Here is a 7095-nt window from a genome sequence, read left to right as displayed (position 1 = left end):
AAGGGCACACTTGCAAGTTCCTTTCTGTGAATCCCATTCCTTGGAAGGCTCCTAAGAATATGATGTTTGACTTGTCAACCATAACCCTTAAAACTCTTGCATTGCCAATCTTGGCCACGATTACAATTGCGTCATGATTATGATGTGGGGATGTTTCCCACTCGTCAATTGTGAACCCTACCTCGCTTTCCTGTTTGGGCCGCTTGGGTGGCTTCCTGTCACAGCTCATTATTCGGGGGACCGAGTCTGTCCTCGCTTCTCAAGCATACTGCTCGCGAGCCCGTCTCGAGCTCCCTGCTATGTCAGGCCCTCCATAGATCATATTCACGAAGACTTCATTGGGATTTGGTTGAGGTTGTTGAGTTGGAACTTGAACCTGTCCTAGGGTCTGGCTACTTTGCTCGCCAGGGTTTTCGCGAGCCGGTTCTACCTTAACAAATTCTTTTAGGTGGCCTCTTCTTATTAGGTCTTCGATGGCGTCTTTCAAGGCTCGGTAATCATTTGTGTTGTGTCTGACATCCCTGTGGTACCGGCAATATTTCTGTCAATCTCTTTAGCCTGAAGCTTCCCTCATCCTTTTTGGAGCGGGCAGTGTCTTCGCCTCATGGGACATTTTGTAGATGTGGTTGATGTCTTGAGTGAGAGAGGTGTATTCTGCATACCATAGGAAAGGTTATCTGTCACCGCGGTTATCTATCCTCTATTTCTTCTAGGACCTGTTGCGATCCCTATCATTATGATCTTGACCCCTAAGCTTATCTAAGGGGTGATCTTGTCCCCTGTCTGGGATCCCCCGCGTTGAGCTTCTGGCTAGTGCTGCCTACGAGCTCTCTACTTCTTGGTATTTCACGGCCATTTGGTAGAATTTGGCCAAGCTCACATGATTTTCACTCTAGAGCTCTTTCCACAGCTCCATGTTAAGTCTGATCCTAGTGATCAACAAAGTTCAAATGGATTCTTCGAGGGCATCAGCGACTTTTGCCTACTCGTTTTGGAACCTTGTTAAATACGAGGTCAGTGATTCATCTCGCTCTTGGCGAATGTTGCTCAAGTAGCTAAGCGGCATCGCGAATTTCCTCCTTACCTGAAATTGCTATAAGTACAGCTAGGAGAATTGTTGCCAAGAGTTGATGGAGTTCGCCTTGAGCCTTTTGTACCACCTCTTGGCATCTCTGACTAATGTGATTGCGAAGCACCAACATTTCGCTAAGTCACTGACCTGGTGTAGCTCCATCAAGTCATTAAAGTTGTCGAGGTGGTCTCTGGGGTCCCCTCTCCTGTCGAACTTACTTTTTGGTGCCCTAAACCCTTGTGGGAGCGGGGCCTAACAAACGTCCTCCGTAAAGGGGGAACTTATTACTTCCTTCACCAGGTTGTTCTAGCGAGCTCTTAGATCATCAACCATCCTTTGCATGTGATCTAAGTCTTAATTTTGGTTGCCCTGGCTGGCTCTGTTAAGCCTTACCTTGAGCAAATGAATCTACAAGTTTGTTGCTTGCGAAGCTCCTCCGGCGTGCGTTGATGTGCAAGATCGAGTCATGATGGTTGGGTTGATATATGTTATCATGCTCACCAGTGTGTTGCTCGGGACGTCGGTCATAACCAAAACGTCGGTCATTGCCAGATTGACGCACATGACTCATTTCGCGAGCCTGTGAAAATTGATCTTGCCTTGGGTGTGGGTTAAAATTAGCACGCTAACGCTGGGGATACCGTCGAGCTTCTTGGTGGTGTTCGTCACCTTCGCTTTCCCTCAACGGCTGCTTCCCTAGCCGCCTCCCCTAGTTTGTTTGCTAGCGAGACTCACGCTCGTGCGTAGAGTGCTGCCTACGAGGTTGGAGGTGTTGATCGCCCTTTAACAGTGACGAAACAAACTATCCACTTGAAGAATTCATACCTGTTGGGATTGCGTTGGCGAAACACAGCTAGTCGTGGTTCTAGGCAACTGGTTGTTGGTTCCTCAACTGAGCTACGTTCTGTTGCACCGCCTATGCAACCATTGTCCTGATCATCTCTATCAGCTGGTCATTCTCAGGGGCTGACATCCCTGCCCCCTGGTTGTTCGCAGTGTGCTGAGTTAGCGGCACAAGTGGTCGGCGTCCAGCGTTCTCTTGTTGCACCTCCTGGTGGGTGGTTTGCACGTTCTCGTGATTTTTTTATGGTAGTTTTCAATCTGGTGTACACCATTTTGGCCCTGGAACAGGTAAATCGCAGTGAACGTTTTCTAGAATCTTTGAAATTTTGGCGGGGCCCTCCTTCTATCGCCAAAATGTTGGTACAGAATTTTGCACCAATCAGTGAGATCTGATCGACCTTGCCGGGATCAGAACCGATGTGTGCGTGATTAGTGATAATCAACGATGAATATGAATGAAATTAACTAAAAACAAAGAGATTTTTAAAGTGGTTCAGCCAAGTTAACCACCTACGTCCACTGTGTTTTTGTATTTACTGTGAGAGCTTACAATGCAATTCTTATCTGAAATTCATAACCCCCTCCTCATTGTCTAAGGGGGGTTTATATACAAGATTTGTACAAAGGAAGCAACGAAATTCAAGTGATTAGAACTGGTTTGAATCCTAATTCCAATATCCTCGCGATTAGCTGCTGTGATTGCGCAGTGATCACCGTTGATCCAGTCATTCCCGCAATATCTGGGATTTGAAGTAATCTGGGGATTGATTGAATGATTCCTTTGAATTGTTTGCGACTAGCTTATGCTGGGTCGAGCTATAGCTTGACGAGCTTATGCTGGGTCGATCAATCATAGTTGTCGAGCTCATTTTAGATCGAGCTATATCCTCGAGTTGGCCCGAACTTGGCGAAAAAACCACATACAACAGAAGGATTTATGGGTGAAATAAACGGTAATTGCCAAAGTAGTCCATTTATTGATACTTATAAATTTCTCTGTCTTTAATTTGGGAAGGTTGATTCCTTATACAATAATCTACTCAAAGGGGTTTTTTGTGTATTTTAAAGTGAAACCATGGGTAAATCAATAGTAGCATACCGCAAAGGTAATTTTTCATCCTAAAGGAGATTAATTATCCAAAAGTTGGGCGTTATTGTTGATTGGTTTATTATTCCACACATAAGGTAAGTGTGCAATATTTCAACTGGAGATCCTGTGAGAATAATACCCATGGTGACATATTATTAATAAAGTATTGATATTCGTTTTGAGTTATTTCTTGTTCATCTTACCATACGACTCTCCCCATGTAGTTGATTTGTTAAAGATAATCTTTAACACTTAAATAGACAAATGAGATTCTATGAATTGGATCTTTATATTTGTCCTTAAGAGGAAGAGAATTTGCTCTTGATAAAAGTGCAAATGTCCTTATTAGCTTTGTCTTATTTAGATTTCTTAAAGACTTAATCTGCTTGTAATGAGAATCAGGGTAATATGTTGAAATTGAGTTCCATGGATAAAAAGGTGTACATTTTTGTATGAAAGAAGGATACAAGAAAATTATTTTTTTATTTTTATTATTTTTGTAGTGCTTAATTTGTTTAACTCCTTCCTTGATGCACTACATATAGTTGAATTCTTTTCCTTGGCTACCTCTAAAATTTGTTCAAGAAAATGTGAATTTTTAAGATGAAGACTTTCTTCATGCTTGTTTTAACATTTTTGAAACCATGTTTTAATGATGTTAAAAATTGTCAAGATTAAAAATTTTCCGCATATAAAAGTTTTCTTTTTCTAACAAATAAAACTTTAGTTTATTCTTGACAATCCCTTTATCTCCTTTAAGGGGAAGGCTTTTTGCTATATTCTTTTTATACATCATCATTCATATATGAGTCTAGAAAAGTTTCAAAGCATTTGTTTAAAGCTTTAATTGAAGGTTTTAAAGGTTATAAATAAATTTGAGGTAATAAGTATTGTGGCAAACATGCAACTATTATTTATATATAGTTGTTATGTCTTGTATGTAACAACTTCTTTCTACTATCATATTCATAAAATATATTAATAAAAAGACACGTATATTTATCAAAATGGTTAGGACTAAAAATTTTCTTTACTTAATAAATACATTCTTTACATAGTACAACATCATTTGTACAAAAAGACTCTCAAAAAACAGTGGACACTGCAGCCAAGTCTCCCCGCTTGCCGACGTCCATCCGACCACGTCCTCACCTATGTCCTGTAAAACATAGAAAACAACGGAGTGAGCACAAAGATGCTCAGTAAGTAAATCTTCTACTCTATAATCCCTGTGCATTACTCACAATCTTTTCGTACTCTTGTCACTTTCTCTAATTCTAGTTCTCACTATTCTTTTCTTTCTTTCTATTCTCATCACCCATGGAGAATATCATAACCACATGGATGAGACACTAAAGCCTAACAATGCATTTCTTTCTTTCTTTCTTCTATTCTTCTTTTATTTTTATTCTTATTCTTTGTCAATCAGTCTTGGTCGATGCATGGATTCGGAACCCTTGACCATGTGAGTGTACTCTCTCTCGTGCATAGCTCTCATCCGCATGTATTCTCACGGCTATACAAATTCTTTTTCTCATTCTCATTCCACTCACTCATGGCGGAGACCGCTCTCTCTCATGGCGGTTTACATGCGGGTACTCTAAAATCCAGGTTCCCCATCGCACAACCTATTTCTTTTCTTTTCTGTAGCACTTAATATTCATTTATTCTCTAGTGCTAATTCTTTCTTTCTCTTTATTCTAAGAGAATTGGTTCTTTTCTTTATCTTATTCTTAGAGTGTTTCTTTCTCATTTCTCATATTCTTTCTCATGTGATACTTAAAAACAATGCATATGGAGGCTCATGCCTAAAATCTTCTTATATGCATTCATGAAATGCAAATATGCTATGTTGCATAAAGTAAGGTTCTCTACTTCTACTCATGCTTCTTTTAGGCATTTCATCAAGCAATATGTGTGCATACCTAAACTCTATTCTAACTTTAATTATACTTCTTTCTTAACCATCCAAAATTGGAGTTCAACTCCTTTAAATCATCACACATCCTACAAGAAAAACACACTTCAAATTCCTCTCAAATCTTCTAATTCTATCCATACTTCTACCAAATTTATCAACATAATCCACCTTTTTCATGGTGGAAGTTCCTTCATAAAACAACATTGAACTCATTCATAAACATCAACTCATTTCAAACATAAAAAAAATTCAAGCATTAATCATGTATAAATCTCTACCATCATTCAATCATGCAAATCACAACTTAGGTGGATTTACTTACCTTAGGCTAAGTAGAATCCACTTAAGCTCTCTATCTTGATGGCTTGATACTTTCTCTAAACCTTCAATACAAACTCAATAAGGATCCTACTCTTTCAACAATAAAATTCACATCTAGAGTAAGGATTCTCACCTTTAAGTGCTTAGGATAACTTGCATCAATTTCTAGTCAAAAGCTCTTCAAAGATCCTTGGAAAATTGAATGAAAGTTTGAGAGAATTGAAGCATGAAAGAGGCGGTGGAGAAGAATGAATGAAAGGGTTTCTAAAGCTAAACCCTTAATATCTCATATTTTCTCCACTCTTTTCCAATATACCTTGCTCCTCTTTGAAATTCCACCTATGACCTTTCATTCTTTGCAAAACATCCCATTCAAACTATTCTCCATGCAATTTCCTTGCATTTCAATCCCCATTTCCTACTAATTAGGGGTAGAATGGTCATTGAGTCCCAAAGGAAGAATTCTCTAAATCTCAAGGGAAATCTCAGCGGTCTTCGCCGCGGGAAGCTATTTCTTGCGCCGGTGAAAACTCACAGTAGCTACACGGGGTTGTAGCACTTCATCGCCGCAGCAAAGCTTCTTCTTCGCCCCGGTGAAGACGTAACATCAAGATTTCGCTAAGTCTTACAAATTTTCAGGACAACCACTCAACCAAACCAAAAAACCCTTTCAACCAAGGGTCAACCAAATAATATTAACAACATACTGACTCAAATGAGGATAAATCAATAAATATTCAAGCCATTCATCAAATCTTAACTACGTACCTCAAGTGGGGGTTGCATTGTACATCTAAGCAATTGAGATGGCTAAGAGACAAAGTCTCACTAGTAAAGGTATGGTGAAATATTGAAGACTAGAAAAATTTTTCTATATTATTTTGAAAAATGTCTTTTCTCACATTGGCTAGAAATTTCTAGTAAGCTGATTCTAGTTTCTTTTTTAATCTTTGGATTGTTTGGAAACTCAAGTTTAACACATTAGCTATCTTGAAACTCTAAATTTTATAGGTTATTCTTTGTATCATAGCATCAAGATTATTAAAGCTATTAAAGTTGATAAGGTTGAATAGTTAATATCTCACATGGAAGCTTTTAATCAAGTTTTCAATTCTCATTAACATTATGTTATTAGAGGTTACGAGGCATAATATGGATTCTATGAAAAGTAATTGTTGTGATAGCTTGTGTTTTCCCTTAATAAAGTTGTACTCATATGTATGGATGAGTGTTTAAAGCTAAAGGGATTAAAGCAATTAAAATGCTTTAAGCAAAATTATTAGCTATGAGCTTCACATAAGGGTATATTGTTTCATAGAAATGTCATTTCTCTTATGTTTTCTAATGCCCTTTTGTAAAGATTTTTGTATCACTAATTTTTTGACCCTAAACTTCATATTTATGCTTTATATATATATATATATATTATTATATTATATATATATATATATAAATATATATATATATAATATATTAAGGTTAGTGGGAGGTACTGGATAAATTTTCTTTAATCTAAGTATAGATCATTGACTTATTAAAGGAATGTTTTTTTTTTTTTTTTTGACTATTTGTTTTATGCTCACATTTGGTATTCCAATCTCTTTAGAGGTAATTAGAAATAGTGAGCTGGCTGAGTCAAGTCTTATTTTTAAAAAATAAGCTTTAGTATATGTCTTAAATGGCTTATGGGGCTGTCTCGCATATATTCTTGCAATATTACATGTATTGATGTCCTCATTAGTATGGTGAAGAAACTATGATTACGGTGAATGCATGCTATAGTGGCTGTTATGGCTGACATTAACCAAGTGTTAAACTTGTTAATTTTTATATACATGTGATAACATG

This window comes from Pistacia vera, unplaced genomic scaffold (assembly GCF_008641045.1).
Source record: "Pistacia vera cultivar Batoury unplaced genomic scaffold, PisVer_v2 Contig798, whole genome shotgun sequence".
NCBI lineage: Eukaryota > Viridiplantae > Streptophyta > Magnoliopsida > Sapindales > Anacardiaceae > Pistacia > Pistacia vera.
Note: the sequence above shows the minus strand (reverse complement) of the source record.